The following is a 19,775-nucleotide window of genomic DNA, read 5'->3' as shown; positions in this document are numbered from 1 at the left end:
CAATTATTAGTAATCATCAGGAAAATGCACATCACAACCACAATGAGATATAATCTCACTCCAGTTATAATGGCTATTATCAAAATGTCAAAAGGTAACAAGTGTTGATGAAGATGTGGAGAAAAGGAATCCTTCATACATGGTCATGGAAAATACTATGGAAGTTTCTCAAAAAATGAAAAACAGAATTACCATTTGATCCAGGAATCCCACACAGAGTATCTAACCAAAGGAAATGAAATCAGTTTGTTAAAGAGTTACCTGTACTCCCATGTTCACTGCGTCATTATTCACAGTAGCTAAAAGATGTAATCAACCTAGGGGTCCCTGGATAAAGAAATTGTGGTGTTTACAGGCAGGTATACACACACACACACACACACACACACACACACCCCCACAGGAATATTAAACTTTAAAAAAAGCAGGGGTCGGGGGCCAGGTACAGTGACTCATGCCTGCAATCCCAGCACTTTGGGAGGCTGAGGGGGATAGAACACTTGAGGTCAGGAGTTCGAGACCAGCCTGACCAACATGGTAAAACCCTGTCTCTACAAAAAATATAAAAATTAGCAAAGCATGGTGGCTCATACCTATAATCCCAGCCACTCAGGAGGCTAAGGCACAAGAATCACTTGAACCCAGGAGGTAGAAGTTGCAGTGAGACAAGATCGTGCCACTGCACTTCAGCCTGGGCAACAGAGCAAGACTCCATCTGAAAAAAAGAAAAAGGAATCCTGCCATTTGCAACAATGTGAATAAACCTGGAGGATACTATACTAAGTGAAATAAGCCAGATACAGAAAGACAAATACACATGATCTCACTTTTATGTGGAATATAGTAATGTAGAACTCATGTACCTATTAAGCAGTTGACCCCCATTTTCTTCTTTCCCGTAGCCCCTGGCAACCACCACCCGCATTTTCTTCTTTCCCGTAGGCCCTGGCAACCACCAGTCTGCGATGTCTCTGTAGATCTTCCATTGCTTTTCTGAGTGTGTGGTAAAATAAATGTAACACAAAATTTGCCATTTTAACTGGTTAAATTCAGTGGTACAATTGTACCAAAACTGGTACAATTCAGTGGTATTAATTACATTTGCAATGTTGTGCAACCATCACTATTATTTCCAAATCTTTTTCATAATCCCAAACAGAAACTCCATACCCATTAAGCAATAATTACCCATTCTCTCCTCCCCTCAGTTCCTGGTAACATCTATTCTACTTTCCTTCTCTATTAACTTGCCTATTCTAGATACTTCATGGAAGTAGGATCATACAATATATGTCCCTTTTGTCTGGCTTGTTTCATTTTGCACAGTGTCTTCAAGGTTGATCCATGTGTAGCCCGTATCAGAATTTCATTCCTTTTTATGGTGAAATACACCATATGTGTACACCATATGTTTTTCAGCATTCATCTGTTGATGGATACTTGGGTTGTTTCCACTTTGGGGCTATTGTGAATAATGCTGCTATGAAATTCTCATACAAGTATCAGTTTGAGTCCCAGTTTTCAATTATTTTGGGTATATATCTAAAAGTAGAATTGCTGGATCATATGGTCATTCTATGTTTAACTTTTTAAGTAACTGCCAGACTGTTTTATACAATGGCTGCACCATTTTGCACTCCCCCCAGCTATGTATGAGGCTTCCAGTTTCTCCACATTCTTGCCAACACTTGTTATTTTCTGTGTTCTTCATTACAGCCATCCTAGTAGGTGTGAGGTGTAATCTCGTTACAGTTTTGGTTTGAATTTCTCTAAGAACTAATAATGCCGAGCGTCTTCTCATGTGCTTATTGGCCATTTCTATAAGTTCTTTGGAGAAATTTCTATTCAAATCTTTTATTTTGTTGTTTGTGTTTTTGTTGTAGATTTCTAGGAATTCTTTATATATTCCGAGTATTAAACCTTTATCCCTTAATTAGATATATAATTTGCAAAAAAAAAAAAAATTCTCCTATTCAGTGGGTTGTCTTTTCACTCTCTGGAAAATGCCTATTTGTTTATATATTTATGGTGTTTTTTTATTTTATTCTTCTACTGTTCTTTATAAAGATAAGTCACCCCTCCCCTTTCCTTACTTGCACATATTCTATGTGATTTGTCAGCTGTAGGTCGTATCTTTTAACTACATTTTCTATTTGGCAATTACTAAACTTATTTTACACCTCCTTTTTTCTCTCTCTCCTCCCAGGTTTTCGGTTTTGTTGTTTCTTTGAATATATAAAAGTTTTGTATTTTTCCTCCATTCTTGTCTTTATACTTGTCTTAGTCTTTAAAGATTAATAAAGTCAGTGCTCACTAAGAGATGTTTTGTTAACATTTCCATGATCTTCTCTTGTTTGGATGAAGTTCATGTTCAAGTAGATTTCTGAGGTGGGGCTCCTGAATGTGGTACTTATGTCTTGCATTTTCAGAACTTTTTTTATACCTTTAATATTGGAAGGACAGTTTGGCTGAATATAAAATCCTTGGCCCACATTTTCTTGAATTGAAAAATAAAAGGCTCGACTTTGTTTTGCTTTGGATGTTGCTATCATCTAACGCCAAACTGATTTCCTCCTTTATAACAGCTTGGCTTTTAACCATGAGAACTAAAGGATTTTTTCTCCCTTATCAAATCTGATTATTTTACTGAGATAACTCATGGTTGGCTATTCTAGTTCAATATTTCCAGGTCGACAGTAGATCCTTTCAATATGTATAGTTAGTTCTTTAATTTAAGAAATATTTGTTTGTATTATATTTAATTATTAGTGCTGTTCTTTTTCCATTTTCTGAAACTTCTGTTATATGTATGTTGAGTCTCTTCTGCTGACCTTCTATAGCTATCTTAATTTCTCTTGGACCCCTTCACCTCTTTCTTTACTTTCTTTGTTTTCACCATCTTTATTCCTCTATTCAGTGTTCCTTATATTTTTAATCAATATTTTTTCTTGTAATCTAAACTTTTAAGATAATTTTCCTTTTTTCCCCTTAGTTTGGTCGACTCATTTCACAATTGTTTTTTGTTTTGTCAATTTCTTGGAACACCTTGAGATGACTTTCATATCTTCAAATGTTCATTCAAGTATAGTTATGATATTTGATGCTGGTCAAAAAGTGAATTTTCCCTGCTTTTTTAAAAGGAGAGGGAGGAGGAGGACTAGAAAACCTCAGTCAGATTCTCACTCGGTGTTTTCTGTTTACAGTAACTTTGTATGTACATCAGCTGTAATTTTCTGTTATTTGAAATATGTTATTTTCATAAATGAGTAACAACAAGGGATTATTTTAAAGGTGTAAGGACTTTGCATGGCTTACTAGGTTTTTTTTCTGTTTGTTTGTTTTTTTGAGACAGAATCTCACTCTGTTGCCCAGGCTGAAGTGCAGTGGCATGATCTCGGCTCACTGCAACCTCCACCTCCAGGGTTCAAGCAATTCTCCTGCCTCAGCCTCCTGAGTAGCTGAGATTATAGGCACGCACCACCACACCAGGCTAATTTTTGTATTTTGGGTAGAGACAGGGTTTCACCATGTTGGCCAGGCTGGTCTCAAGCTCCTGACCTCAGGTGATCCACCTGCTTCGGCCTCCCAAAGTGCTGAGATTACAGGTGTGAGCCATCACACCAGGCTACTTTTGTCTTAAGACAAGGGTGTGCAGAACTTACTTCCCTGTGTCGTTTTTAAGTACCAAGTGAGTTAATGCATGTAGAACTCCTAGCACATAGCAAGTGCTCAGCAAATTTTCTTGTTACTGTTGTTGTTACTCTGTTCATGTTGTGAGTCTTCCCTACATTGGATGCTGTCACAGAATCCTCATGCATCAAAGGTCCCCTGGCAGGGGGAGCTCATTTGAGTTTCAGTTCTAGATTCTCTCTTAGTAGCACATATACCAGCACTATTTCACTTCCCAATTCGAGTTTGACGAGCAGTCATTTTTACCATTTCTAGAAATCCTTTTTGTAATATTCTGATCTTTTCCCACTGAAAATAAATGCTTCTTCAAAAGCAATTAATCATAGAAGCAGATGGTGCAGTAATGGTTATAAATGCCTTGTGGGTCCCAGCAGGAGGGCTGGGATGGTGGCTCCGCCTCTCACTCGGCCTGCGCTGCCTGCATGCGGTCGCTGTGCCATTTGGTATTTTATAAGATTCATTCTTCCAAACGGAGCTGCTTTTCCTTTCTTCCACTTTGCATTTTTCATTCCCCTTTTCCTGATATCTCATTGTTTCTTGCACTGTCTCTCTCTCTCCCTGTTGTTACCATCTGCCCCGTCTTGCACCCTTGACCACAAATAAGTGTGTGTAATTTAAATGGATAGCTTCTGTTTACAACATCTCTCTTTCCAGATTGGGGTTAATATATGTCCCTCATTCAGCTTCTTCTTTTTTCCAGCTTCACTTACTAAACCGTCACTGTCTCAGGTATGGACTATATTACAGGTAATGCATTCTGGCCAAATGAATCACTTCGGATGAGGCACTGAGGAAAAATTGATCCTTAGATCTCAAGCCTTTAATGAACAATGTTTATTCTTGTATCACCCCTCAAGCATAATGGCCTATGCTATGCAAGGGGCAGTTGTGGCAACACAGAAATGAAGAATACTCAAGTATTTATTGCTTAAGAATACACAAAAGTCATTCCACTCCAGCTTCCTACTTTTGCACAGGAACTGTTCTTCATATCTCTATTTCTCCAGTTCTCAAGAGAGTGCCTACTATACAGAGTGGTTGGGCAATGTGGTAGGCTGAACAATGGTCCCCAAAGATATTCAGGTCCTAATCCCTAGAACCTGTGAACGTTATCTCATATGGCAAAAGGGATTTACAGTTGTGACTAAATTAGGGATCCTGAGATGGGAGGATAATCCTGGATTAGTTGGGTGGGCCGAATATAAATTCAGGGATTCTTATGAGACAGAAGCGGGAGCTCGGAGAGGAAGTAGGACATGCAATAATTAAAGTAGAGGTTGGAATGAGGAAGGGGTCAGAACCAAGGAGTTCAGGTGGCCTCCAGAAGCCAGAAAGGCATGAAACAGATTCTGCTGTTGAAACTGATTGAAACTGATTTGGGACTTCTAGTTCCCGAAACAGCAAGACAATAAATATGTGTTGTTTTAAGCCACTGTGTTGGTGGTAACTTGTTGAGGCAACAATAGGAAATGAATACAGGCAACAGTCCTTACCTCTTTACAAGGTTTATTTGCTCTTCGCTTAACTTTTTTTTTCATAGCGACAGGGTCTCACTCTGTTGCACAGGCTGGTCTTGAACACCAGGCCTCAAATGATCCTCCTGCCTTGATTTCCCAAAATATGGGAATTACAAGTGTAAGTCACCATGCCCAGACTTCACTTAACATTTAACTCCAGACATACGGGATTTGCTCAAGTTTGCAAAGATGGTTAGAGACAAAGTGGTTATTAGAACTAGGAAGACCGTATATATCAGTTAGCTTCTGATAAATAAATAACAAATGACCTCAATCTTACTGGTTTAAAACAATAAAAATGTACTTAGCTAACAATTCAATGCATCGTAAATTGAAGCTAGGTTCACCTGGATGATTTATCTGCTATTGACTTAGTTCATCTAGGCATCTGCAATGAGTTACCAGGTCATCTGGGGGTTGGGTGGCCTGTGTTGGCCTCAGCTAGTAGGATTTGTTTGCACTCCACATGGTTCCTCAGGCTCCAGCAGGCCTGCTCAGGCATGTTCACGTGACAGCTGGGCAGACTTCCAAGAGAAACAGTAAAAACGGGCAAGGTATGTGGCAGCCTTGGCTAGGAACTGGCATATCACATCCACTATGGGTTTTTTTGGTCATTGCTTTTTGTTTGTTTGTTTGTTTTTTTTTTAGACAGAGTCTCACTCTGTCACCCAGGCTGGAGTGCAGTGGCATGATCTTGGCTCACTGCAACCTCCACCACCCAGGTTCAAGTGATTCTCCTGCCTCAGCCTCCCAAGTAGCTGGGATTACAGACATGCACCACCACGCCTGGCTAATTTTTGTATTTTTAGTAGAGATTGAGGTATTGGCATATGGCCAGGCTGGTCTCAAACTCCTGGGCTTAAAGTGATCCACTTCTCTCGGCCTCCCAAAGTGCTGGGATTACAGGTGTGAGCCACCACACCTGGCCATTTCCACTTAGTTTTATTGGCCAACATTAAGTCATAAGACAAGTCTAGATTCAAGGCAAAGGAAAAAGATTCCACCTTTTGATGAAGAAGCTGAGAAGTGTCACTGGAGAAGATGTTGATTCAGGGAGGAGGAGCCATGTTTGTGATACTTCCTGTCACATGATTTACTTCTTAAACTGGTTCACTTTTGAGAATGAAAGGTAATGTAATTTTTTAGAATTACATCAAGCCAACAGATAGAAACTAGGACTGTCCCAGGTATTAGGGTATTAGGACCCAAGTCTCCTGACTCTCAGCCCAAGGCTCTTTCTACTTCCCCACACTGCATTATGATGCTCCTTTTTTATCTTTTTTTTTTGAATGGAGTTGCACTCTGTCACCAGGCTGGAGTGCAATGGCACGATCTCGGCTTACTGCAACCTCTGCCTCCCAGGTTCAATCTATTTTCCTGCCTGAGCCTCCCAAGTAGCTGGGACTACAGGCACATGCCACCACGCCCAGCTAATTTTTATATTTTTAGTAGAGATGGAATTTCACCATGTTGGCCAGGATGGTCTTGATCTCTTGACCTTGTGATCTACCCACCTTGGCATCCCATAGTACTGGGATTACAGGCGTAAACCACTGCACCCAGCCGATGCTACTTTTATGACACTGGAAAGACACCACAGAAACTTGCAGAAGATAGAGCTCAAATCCAAGTTCAAACCAATGATTAGCATAAATAATATTCCTGGGGCACAGGTAAATACCCATAAATAATTTGTTTTCCCATTTCTTTCTGTAACCCAAGTTTCTTCTTTAAAACCCTTCCCTGAGGGCTTTTGCCCATCTGAACAGTTATCAAATGTATCACTGTCAACAAAGATAGATGATGCTCTAAGTTTGGCTAAGTTTGGTGCTAGCTGTATGGAATTGTGTGTGTGTGTGTGTGTGTGTGTGTGTGTGTGTGTTCTATGTGAACATGCATTTTATAAATATATACATAAAATGAAAGTAATTTCCAGAGCTCCCAACTGAAGCTTTTCATCTAAGCATGTATGGATGGAGTTCACCTCTGTGACTTTAAACCTTGTCATAGATTTCTGTTGACCTGAACTGCAGGGCATCTGGCCTCCTTTTCCAATTTTGCCAAGCCTCCTAAAAGCTTATTTCAAAAGCTTATTGTATAGCTTGGTTTATAAAAAGCACTGTTTTTCCTTCAAATGATACAGTGTTTTTGAAACAGAGAATTTCTCCATCAACTTTAGAAACTTTTGTACTATGGTTTAAAGTCATAAGCTGGGGCATTTTGGAACTTATCTGAAAGCCTAGAAATCCTAATGTATGTGTGGTGGCTTTTTAATAACATCCCAGCAGGCAGGCCCGTGGGCGTTTTCTCTGTTCTTAGAGAGACCACTTAGTTGAGAGTAGCTAATATATTTGATTTCACCACTTGCATTTTAGCATCCCCAGATCAAATCTCCATTTGATCAGTTTCCCCATTGACGCAATCTAGAGACCTCTGCTTAACTTTGCAGTCCCTCTAGAACCAGGCCTTACCTACGTGTCCTGCCGTATCCTTGCAGCTCTGCGATACATCATCTGCCAGCCCGTGAGGTTCATTCTACTTTCCCCTGAACATGCAGCTCCTGAGAAACACATCTCATTCCTCCTTCAATGGTGGAAGAAAGAGAAGAGTGCAGGTGACAGTGACAAGGGAGACTGCTGCTACACCATCACCAGGTGGGATGGGGGTGGGCAGCCTGTGTCGTCACACACAAATGCCTATTCTCTCCGTTCGGGTGGCTAGCATGCGAGGCCAAATGCTCTGCAGTAAGAGAGGGACTGACCTGTCCTCTTAGTTAGACTGTGCACTAACCATCTGCAATGCTGTGCACACCCTAAATTACATCTTTGGTTCATCAGCTGTCTCCTTACCCTTGATCCCACCCCTTGCTGCTGCCAATTATAAGCATGAGTGTCCTGCCTACTCCCCAGTCTCTTATTTTTGCACTCTTTAAAGTATGATTTATATTCAAATAATATTCACATCATAAGCATACAGCTCCATAAATTTTTATGGACTGAACGCACCCATGTAATCAGCAACCTAAATGAGGCAGAATATTACCCGCATCCCCTAACTGTCACCATTGTACTTCCTTCTGTTCCCTCATTTCCAACAGTAAGTACTATCCTGACTTCAAATACCAAAGATGAGTTTTGCCTGTTTTCAAACCTCGTAATGGGAAATCACACAGTGAATACTTTTCTGTGCCTGGTTTCTTTCTCTTTTTTTGAGTCAGGGTCTCACTCTGTCACCCAGGGTGGAGAGCCGTGGTGTGATCTTGGCTCATTGCAGTCTCGACTTTCTGGGCTTAAGCAATCCTCCCACCTCAGCCTCCCAAGTAGCTGGGACCACAGGGGCATGCCACTGCACCCAGCTAATTTTTAAAAATATTTTTGTAGAAATGGGATCTATGTTGCCCAAACTCTTGGACTCAAGCAATCCCTCCCATGTGGGTCTCCCAAAGTGTTGGGATTACAGGTGTGAGCCACCACACCTGATCAGGCTTCCTTCGCTCAATATTATGTTGTTGAGCCTCAGCCATGTTGCTGTACATAGTTGCAGGTTGTTCACCCTTTTTACTTCATAATATTCCTCTGTTTAAAGATGCCACGATGCATTTACCCACTTTGTTGTTGGGCATTTCCAGTTTGGGTTTTTTTAAGAAGTGCTGCTATGAGCATTCTCATATTTCTGGTGAACCTATCTATGCCTTTTTGTTGCGTGTGTGCCTAGGAGTCAAATTTCTAGGGCCATGTGGCCTAGGCCTATTCAGTTTTAATAGATACTGCTGAATAGTTTCCTAGGATGGAAACTATTACACACAGCAGTGAGTGAGTTTCCTGTTTGCTCCGCATCCTCTTTAATAGTATTTTCTGTCTTTTCACTTGAACCATTTGGTGGAAGTGCAGTAGTATGACTATTGTTTCCATTTTAATTTCCCTGTTGACTAATGAAATTCAGAGAATTGGATTTTTTTTTGTTCTTAGAGACAGGATCTCACTTTGTTGCCCAGGCTGGAGTGCAATAGTGCAACCATAGCTCACTGCAGCCTTGAAGTCTTGGGCTCAAGTGACCCTCCCACCTCAGACTTGCGAGTAGCTGAAATTACAGGCATGCACCACCACACCTGACTAATTTTTTTTATTTTTTGTAGAGATGGTGTCTCACTTTGTTGCCCAGGCTGGACTCAAACTCTTGGTCCCAAGCAATTCTCCCACCTTGGCCTCCCACAGTGCTGGGATTACAGGTATGAGCCACTCCACCTGGCCGGGATCAGGTGTTGTAAGCCCACAGCCCAGTGTTTCAGGGGGTCCCACGGAGACCCAGCTAGTTTTCCACAGAGGTCTGGCCCTTGCCTACTGTCTGTTCAGTATGGGGCTTCCCACCCAGGCAGCCTCGTGGGAGTGGAGGGGCTAGGTTCTGGGCATAGCACATTTACAGCTGATGGAGTCAGTTCTCAAAATAGTCAAAAATTCATGGCTGTCATAAAAATTTAAACACTCTTCCTCAGCTCTCTGGAACTTTGATCAAAGATGCTAATGTTTGACTGATGGGCTTGGTGCAGGGTTGTTCACCACTGGGATAAAGAGCTATGAGCAACGAATTTGCCGAGAAAAAGCTGGGCATTGGGCTGTGGTTGGAGAAACCCATACTCACATTGCACACCTCAGGCAGCCCTGAATCATCTGGCCCTTCCTGGCAGGCCACTGTTCCTGTGGCCTCCAGATGGGAGGCCCATGCAAGACCCAAAGGCTCTTCCAGAGAGACTAGCCACCCCAGTGCAAATATCCTCTCAAGTTTCTTACCATCCATGAGAGTCCTGTAGACTCAGAGCCTCTCTTAATTGAAACAATTAGAAGTCTCTCTGTGGAAACATACAAGCTTTTATTTATTTATGTATTTATTTGTTTATTTTTTTATTTATTTATTTTTATTTATTTATTTTGAGATGGAGTCTTGATCTGTCACCCAGACTGGAGTGCAGTTTTGCAATCACAGCCCACAATGCCTGGACCGCCCAGGCTTAGGCAATCTTCTCACCTCAGCCTCCAGAGTAGCTGGGACTACAGGTATCCCAGCACCACTGCACTCAGCTAATTAAAAATTTTTTCTTTCTTTTTTTTTTTTTTTTTTTTTTTTTTCTGTAGAGACGGGACCTCACAAACTGGTCTCCTGGTCCCAATCTCCTGGACTCCAGAGATCCTCTGAACTTGGCCTCCTAAAGTGCTGGGATTACAGTCGTGACCCACCAACCTGGCAGGATGTTTAATTTCTGTATGTCCACAGGCAAGCATCTGCCTTCTCCTTACTAGGTAATAACTGTTTGTCTAGAAGTAGAGGAGCCGTATCTATCCCGTCTGATGTTCTATTCGGCTGTTCTACTTTAAATTTCCTTCCCCTCTTTTCTTGACCGGCCCTTGTTCTGTTCATCAATCAAAGCTGAGCTCTTTATTGCCTAGAAAACCCCATAGACCACCCTAGTTGGCAGTGACCCCTGTCCTAAATACTCTTTGCTTCCTAGGTGTTTGTCTTTGTATACAACCTACAATACGGATATAAACTCTTTGAGGGCTAGCGAGACTCGCTCAGCCATTTACCTATCAGATCCCAGACGAGGTGCTCAATGCTTGGTTACTGATTATTTCAGTTGTGTTCTCAATCATGTAAATTAAAGCTTTTAGTGGTTTTAATGCTTGCACCTTTTGGTAAAGTCATTTTTGTGTGTGCTGCTGCTTTTTTCCCCCAAATAAAATATTTTTTAGGAGGGTACTGGGGAAAGTGGTGCAACATTTGGAGAGGGGGCTTAGAAGTAGTGGTTAGATGTTATCTGTATTTTCCCTTTTGTTATTGGCACAGTTCTAATCCCCCCCCATTTTTTTCTGGACAGCTCCTTCCATGTTGATGGTGAGAATTCCTTAAGGCAGAACTTAATAGCTGCGTTGCTGATCTTCAGCTCTTGTGGTGTGGGTTCCTGGGAATAGCACATTTACTCCTAAGGAGTCAGTTCTCAAATTTGTCAAAAATTCATGGCTTTATTGAAAATTTAAACACTCTTCCCTGGCTCTCCAGAGCTTTAATCAAAGATGCTAATATTTAAGTGATGTGGTAGGTGCAGGGTTGTTCGCCATCAGGATAAAGTGCTTTTGAGCAGTGAGTTTGTCAACATGCAGGAAAGGAGGAGGAAGAAAGGCAAAGTCTATCCCTTTTATCGTTCCCAATTTCAGCATCAGCCCCTGAACAGGTGAGAGTTAACTGCCTTCACTCTGTATTTTCCCCTTTCTTGCAGTAGTTTTTGTCATTTTTCAAAGGCATAACCCCCCGGTTGGGCCCACACTGATTGAGAACATGTCTGTCTCCCTTACAAGAAAGAGGGCATGGTGCCAGGGCCTCATGACACCCACAGGTTCCACTCCCTCACCTCCAGGCTGGTTTCGTTTCTCTTCTCTTTGCCCTTTGGCTTTTCTCTTCTTCAGAAATTTCAATTTTCCTTGCACTGAACGTATTAAAATTTAACAGTCCCAGAATCTCCGTCTGCAGCACGTGGTAGCTTTCCCGATAACTACATTTTCCTCTGTCATTGACGAGGCCATTTTCAAAGTCACCCTGAACCATGAACAATTCTCACAGAATGGTTATTTGATTCTGTTTGCACACTGAAATTTTTGTCCTTTTGTCTCCCTGAGTCTGCTTTCTTCGGCCTACTACTAAAAATATTATAATATGGAAAATAATAGTAACATAGGACCTTTTAAATTTTCTCCTCTAGGAAGAGGTCAACGCTGGAGAGTGAATACTTGATAACTCATATCCCCCCGTCCCCATCCCATGCCGCCCCATCTCTCTCAGTTCCTCACCGAGTGGCTTCCAAGGATGGAGAATGAGGATGAGAAGGCCGCATCTCTGGCTTCTGCTTTGCTGAGTGGGCTATGGCAGTCAGAGGTGATCTGGGGAACCGTGTGAGGGTAGAAGGGAAGAAATAGGGGATAGGTTTTGCTGGAAGGGGTCTTCAGGAAATGAAGAGAGATGTTGAAAGAAAGGTTGTGTGAGATTTTGCTATCCAGGGAGTGATTTCCTGATTTCCACCCCACCCCACCCCTGCCAAATCTCTTATTTATTTATTTAGATGGAGTCTTGCTCTGTCGCCCAGGCTGGAGTGCAGTGGCACGATCTTGTCTCACTGCAACCTCTACCTCCCAGGTTCAAGCGATTCTTCTACCTCAGCCTCCCTAGTAGCTGGGATTGCAGGCACCTGCTACCACACCCGGCTAATTTTTCTATTTTTAGTAGAGATGGGATTTTACCATGTTGGCCAGGCTGGTCTTGAACTCCTGACCTCAGGTGATCTGCCCTCCTTGGCCTCCTAAAGTGCTGGGATTACAGGCGTGAGCCACCGTGCCTGGCCAAATCTCTTGTTTAGTTTCATGATTAATGTGTGGTAGAGTGGGGCACCTATTCTAGGGAAATAGTTTCATGCCAGGTGTGACTTCAGGGTGAGCACAGACCATGAGTCCAGGTGAACTAAGCCCTGCCCCAGCCCCTCTGCTCCAGTTAGTTTAAAACTGCCTCATTCAACGTGTGAGCAGGGAACACGAAGTGCTCTGGGGATCTGGGATATAGGAGTTAGTCTAAGATGAGAAAATTATCACCGTCTCCTCGGGGTCTCGTCTACACAGGGAGCCCCTGAGCACTCTCTGGTCCCCTCAAACCTGAGTGTGCTGTGAGGTTTAACAGGCGTCATCTCTGTGGTTTCTAAAAGACTCCCACTAAAGGATGCTTTGTGAAAGGCCGATTTTCCTTATCAGACACGAATCACCTAAGTCTCTCCTTGTACTCAGATGGCTGGATTTGGTTTATATTATCTCTGTGACTTTCTCTTGAAGAGCTCTGTGCATGCTGCCAAAACGAAAATGAACAATGTCAGTGCTGTGATGTCCAGTTGAGCTGTGACCTGGATTCTGGTCTCAGATACACAGAAGCAACTGAAAGCTGAGAACGAGGGGCTGCCGGTGGCTGGGCTCGGGTGGGACGGTTGAATTACTTGAGCCCATCCCTTGAAAAGCGAGTCTACCATCTCCAGTGGGAGCTCATCAACTCCTGGCAAAAAGAATGTCCCTGGGCATGGGAGGCAGGGATCAGCTGTCCAAGATGGCAGTCCTCCCTGGTGAGCCCACCCCTCCGCCTGCAGCGCCGCAGGCTGTGGAGAAAGGTGAGTGAGATGACAGCACTGCTGCTGCTCCAGAGAGTAGGCTGTGGGGCCCATCTGGCCTCAGCCCCCACACCTCTCACTCCCTGCTCATTTGGTGCCAACGCCTGACTTGTCAGTGAAAGGAAATGAGAAAATCACCTCGGAATTAAAAAACCAATAACAGTCAACCTTGGAAGGGTCAGGCTGAAGATTCTTTTGGAAATACAGGTGGAGGATCCCTTCTTCGGAATGCTTGGAACCAGAAGTATTTTGGATTTTGGACTTTTTTTTAGATTTTTTAGTATTATCATTATACGTACTAACTGAGCATCTCAGATCTAAAAATCTAAAATCCAAAATGGTCAGATGTGCATTTTTTTGTTTTTGTTTTTGTTTTTATTTTGTTTTTTGAGCATCATGTCTGCACTCAAAAAGTTTTGCATTTTGGAACATTTTGGATTTTTAGATTTTTGATGCTAAAACCTGTATTAGTTTGAACCATATAAAATTGCCAGTGTTGGTCATTTTCAATCAGCAAAAATGTCAGTTTCATATGGTTCAAACTGACATGAAAATGATTCCCCTTTCAAGGCTTCCCACTGCATTTGGAACAAAGACCAATATTCTTTTTTCCTTTTTCTTTTTTTTTTCTAGAGACAGGGTCTTGCTCTGTTGCCCAGGCTGCAGCACATTGGTGCCATCATAGCTCACCGCAGCCTTGAACTCCTGAGCTTAAGCAGTCCTCCCGCCTCAGCCTCCTTAGTAGCTGGGACTATAAGGGCATGCCATCAGGCCTGGCTAATTATTCTAGTTTTTGGAGAGACAGCATCTTACTACATTGTCCAGGCTATTCTTGAACTTCTGGGCTCAAGCGATCCTACTATCTTAGCCTCCCAAAGTGCTGGGATTACAGGTGTGATTGGCCCAAGACCAAATATTCCTGACTGAGCCCACCCGGCTCCCCCACCTGCCTGTCCTGCCTCATGGCTATACTTTCTGATCCTGTCAATCTCCTAACAACCTCGCCACCTCTTAGCCTTGCTTATTCTATGCCTGTCCTGGAGGATCCCCTCTCTTCCCCAAGTAACTCATCCTTCAGATATTTGTTTGAACGTCAGTTTCGTGGGACCAGCCTGTTTTCTGACCAGGCTCTTCTGCTCCTCAGTGTACTCAGAGCACCTTCACTTTCTCTAGGAGGTATGATCCCGGCTTGTACTGATGGGTCAGTATCCATGAGGAATGCTTGCCTCTCCCCCAAAGGGGCTTGCAGCAAGACACCTGGCAGCCCTTCCCTGTGATTCATTTCATGGAAGGTTTGCCTTGTTGACACGTTTGAATGCTCTGTATTGATGTAATTATTTGCATGACCATATGATAAGGCATTTTGCATTCTCTGTTCAATAGGAACCTTAGCAACAGCCCTCAGACCATGAGACTCAGAGAAAGTAATCAGATGGCCGAGCCTGGCTCCCTGTCTAGACTTCTGATGGCACCTCACTAGACTGAGTCCTGGAGGCAGGAACTGCTTGCCGATCACTGCACAGGACATGACGGAGGACAGTGGTAAGTGCAATGAACACAGTAGACATTCAACAAATATTTGTGAATTAATGCATGAAGCCTCAAAACAAGAGAGGTAAAAGCTTTATTACCTTTAGGCTCAAAATCCCTTTACCCCAGGAAAACTTCCCCAGCCCCAAGGGCCCATGCAACTTCCCTCTGCTCATAGCTCAGCAGTCTCCTGCCCGCTCACTCTTTCCTTCCTGGCTCTCAGGGGCTGGCATGAGGCCAGTGTAAAAGCCCATGAATGAACTTTCTTTCTTCGCTGGAGAAAACCATTCAGAATGCTCTAGGGACCCCTGGGGTCCTCCCACTTCATTCTTATTTTCAGCCTGCAGGAAACAACATTTAGTTCACAACTGATTTGCTGTTCTGGGTGCCCACTTGAACTCCAGTGAGCAACCTGGCTAGTTCAGCTCTTAGCTAAAATCTCATTCTTCTTTCATCTAGACACTTCTATACCCGATTCAAGTAAGTCTTTGCCTGTACCAGTTACCTAAAATTCCAAAACTACTAACTTGTGAAAATAAGTTGCATGAGTCTGTGGGCTGGCGAAGTGCTTCTTGCTGGGCTAGACATGGCTGCTTTTGGCTGGGCTGGCTCAGGCATCTACTGTCAGCTGCGTGATTGAAAGTGGCCTTAGGTGGGTTGTGTCAGCTCTGCTCCTCGTGGTCCTTCTCCAGCAGGCTGGCCTGGCCTTTTTCATATTGGGACTGCAGGGCTTCAGTAAGTGTGGCAGTTATAGCCTCTTGAGGTCTGAGCTCAGAACTGGCTGGCACCCTGTTACTTCTTCACACACTATTGACCATCGCAAGTTGCAGGCCCAGCTCAAATTCAAGAGATGACATATAGCTGCCACCCCTTGTTGGTAGGAGAAAGTTACATTGCAGAGGGTGTGATTCAGGGAAGGTTAAAAATTGGACCTTTTTTTGCCTTCCAGCTTTCACGTGTCCTCATATACAGAGAAACTGCCTTAAAAACCCAGTCATTACAATGATATTAGCCCACTGAATAATCAGAATTCACTTGTTCTGTCTCAGGAAAGTCCTGAGCTTTTCATAGACATTTAGATATAAATGAGACTGGTGCCAAGTTTGGTGGGGTTAACCAGATTCTCTCCCCAAGGCTCCTTGTGTATGTAAGGTCAAAATTCAGGTAACAATGCAGTTTTACAGGTCTGCCTGGCATAGTACCTGTAGTTCCTGAAGTGAGTATTTCCAAAGAGGAAGCAGAAAGAAACCAAAGCGAATTTTAAAAACTCCAATTTCCCCTTTAGAGTAGTAAAATCTTTTTTGTTATTTTTGTTTGTTTGTTTGTTTTTGAGACAGAGTCTTACTCTGTCATGCAATGGTGCGATTTTGGCTCACTGCAACTTCCGCCTCCCTGGTTCAAGCGATACTCCTTCCTCAGCCTCCAAAGTAGCTGGGATTACAGGAGCCTACCATCATGTATGCCTGGCTAGTTTTTGTATTTTTAGCTAGAGACGGGTTTCACCATGTTGGCCAGGCTGGTCTCGAACTCCTGACCTCAGGCGATCCACCCGCCTCAGCCTCCCAAAGTGCTGGGATTAGAGGCATGAACCACCATGCCCTGCCTAGAGTAGTAAAATCTTAATAAGGTCTATAGACCTTAGCAGCTTCAGGCTGATGTGCTGTATTCTGTACTGTACAGTTAGCCTTAGAGGAATCAGGGTGGTGAAGGGCACATAGGACCCTCTCTGTATTATTTTTGCAACTTCCTATGAGTCTACAATTATTTCAAAATACTGAGTTAAAAATAACTGGAATATGTACATTGTTAGTTTGTACAATTATGATTAAGCACGTGCCACTGCCTGGCATTTACAAATTGCTAACTGGCACCGTCACCACTTCTTCATACCAGGGTCTATCCTGTGTTATTTGGTCTCCCAGGGGAAAAACACTAAGAAAGGAGGAAAAGAAAGGACAGGCACATTCTCTTTTGTTACTTTATTTCTCACAATAAACCTTTTCACTTGTGTGTGTGTATGCGCGTGTGTGTGCGCACGCGTGTGCGCACGTGTGTGTGTGCGCGCGCGTGTGCGTGCGTGTGTCTGTGTGCGTGTGTGTGCGTGTGCGCACGTGTGTGTGTGCACGTGTGTGTGCGTGCGTGTGTGCGCGCGTGTGTGTGTATCTGTCTATATATAATTCTTTTAAATGATCAGTTACTGGATTATTACTTGATAAATTATGTATGGAAAATATCACAATACCAACTAAATAAACATCATTTGTTTAATCATGTAAATGCTATGTTTAAACTTTTATCTATTTTTATTTTTTACTTGTTTTCCTGTTGAATGTAATGATTTGGATTCTTTTTTCTTTCTTATCTGAATCTGAAACCCAGAACCTTTGAGGTTAGAATTCCCGAATCAGCAGTCAGGGCTCAGTACCCTCTGGGCTGAGTATAGCTAAGCGAGGATTGGCTGGGGGGCCTGGGAGAGGGCGGGTTCCTCTCCCTGCTCTGACGCCATAGCTGGTTTCTGTCTGATGCAGTTTGAGGACTGGAGGATGCTTGGGTCTCGTGTGCATGCTTTTTTGTCTTTCCTAAGACTCATTACTTCATGAGGAGTGCCTGCCAGCCTCAATCCTCATCCTTTGAGATAAGGCAGAATTTCCCAAACTACCATTTAGAAGAACCCTCTCTGGGAGGTTAACAGATATTATATAGGGTAACTGGGTGCAGTGTCTCATGCCTGTAATCCCATCACTTTGGGAGGCTGAAGCAGGTGGATCACTTGAGGCCAGGAGTTTGAGACCAGCCTGGCCAACATGGTGAAACCCCATCTCTACTAAAATTACAAAAAATTATCCAGGCATGGTGGCAGGTACCTGTAATCCTAGCTGCTTGGGAGACTGAGGCAGGAAACTCGCTTGAACCCGGGAGGTGGAAGTTGCAATGAGCTAAGATTGTGCCATTGCAATCCAGCCTGGGCAACAGAGTAAGACTACATTTTGAAAAAAAGATATTATGTAGGGTAAGAGATGTTCCATTTTCAACTATGTTTGGAAAGATAATACACCACAATCATTGGACACATTAGATAAATATGTTCCACATTTTGAAGTATTTAAGGGCACCATCTTAAATTCTTTTTAAAAAATAACTTTTAGTAAATATGAGGTCTTGCCATGTTGCCCAGGCTGCTCTCAAACTCCTGGCCTCAAGCAACTCTCACGCCTCAGCTTTCCAAAGTGCTGGGATTACAGGTGTGAGCCCCTGTGCCTGGCCAACCACCCTATATTCAAACTCAACTTTTATAAGAAGATCTGACCTCAATAATGTACATTAAGCCATCATTTTGGGTTTTTCCCATTGCATTACCTTTCCCAGGAGTATTTGGTTTAAAGATGCTAATGGAAAAATTAAAGTTAAATTATTTTAAGGATGTACAGGCACAGGATGGAGGTATTTCAGGGAAGGCATGGAGGGAAGACAGCTGAAATCACACCTCTCTGAGGGCTGCCGAAAGCCCACAAGCACCACCCTCTCTCCCAGGTCCAGCTCCCACCCTCATGGCTCTGTCCCTGTGAGTTGACGACTGCCCACTCTGTATTATGGCTCTTGACCTCTCTCATGAGCTCTTACACACCCATGAGTGCAGCTGCTGATAGCTGCCAATCTCTTGGATGTTCAAATTCAACACAGCCAAATTTTTACCTAGGCATGGTGGCGCACGCCTGCAGTCCCAGCTACTTGGGAGGCTGAGATATGAGGATCACTTGAGCCTGGGATTTCAAGGCTTGATCCATGATCACACCACTGCACTCTAGCCTGGGCGACAGAGCAAGACCCTGGCTCTATTTTTAAATAAACAATCTAAATAGAAAGCCTCTTCTGCCTGTCTTTCTACAGCCAAAACCTGCTCCTCCCCTCTTATTTTCTATATCAATGGGTGACATCATTTCCTACTCATTTGCCCAAAACAGAAATTTATTTAATATTGCCCAAGTCAGATTTATTGAGGTATAACTGATATAGAGTAAAATTCACCATTTTAGTGCACAGCTCTGTGAGTTTTAATAAAAGCTTATAGTCATGTAACCTCTCCATACTCAGGGTACAGAACAGTTCCACCACCCCTAAAACTTCCCTCATGCCCTTTGTAGCCAAATTGTGTCCCAATCTCCTGTACATAGAAACCACTGATCTGTTTTCTGTCCCTATAGTTTTGTCTTTTCCGGAATGTTACATAAGTAGAATCATACACGTTGTAGCTTATTCATCTGTGTTATTGTGTTGGCAATTCATTCGTTTTTTGCTGAGTAATCCACCGTCTAATTTTGAGTCGTGTAAAATTTTCTTTCTCTTTTATTCCTTACCACATCTAAAGTCCTGACAATTCTACCTTCTAAATCTCTAGCAAAGACATCGAATCAACCTAGATGCCCATCAATGCTGGACTTGATAAAGAAAATGTGGTACATATACACCATGGAATACTACATATCCTTAAAAAAAGAATGAGATCACATTCTTTGCAGCAACATAGATGGAGCTGGAGGCCATTATCCTAAGTGAGCTAACACAGGAACAGAAACCATATGCCACATGTTCTCACTTGTAAGTTGGAGCTAAACAATGATTACACACGAACGCAAAGACAGGAACAACAGACACCAAGGCCTGCTTGAGGGTGGAGGGTGGGAGGAGGGTGAGGAGCATAAGCCTGATTAGGTACTAGGCTTATTACCTAGATGATGAAATATTCTGTACACCAAACCCCTGCGACACACAATTTACCCATGTAACAAACCTGCACATGTACCCCTTGAACCTAAAAGAACAGTTGGAAAGAAATAATAAATAAATGAAGT

General features: G+C 42.9%; 1 pseudogene; it reads left to right on the top strand.

Annotated features, from left to right (window-relative positions):
* The first annotated feature begins 3,496 nt into the window (after window positions 1-3,496).
* LOC105705313 (putative uncharacterized protein encoded by LINC00596) lies at window positions 3,497-5,927 on the top strand (annotated as a pseudogene).
* Window positions 5,928-19,775: the final 13,848 nt, after the last annotated feature.

Source organism: Aotus nancymaae, unplaced genomic scaffold, assembly GCF_030222135.1.
Source record: "Aotus nancymaae isolate 86718 unplaced genomic scaffold, 86718_ANA_hifiasm-v0.15.2.pri h1tg000079l, whole genome shotgun sequence".
Classification (NCBI taxonomy): Eukaryota; Metazoa; Chordata; class Mammalia; order Primates; family Aotidae; genus Aotus; species Aotus nancymaae.
Note: the sequence above shows the minus strand (reverse complement) of the source record. Positions and strands in the feature narration are given on the sequence as shown.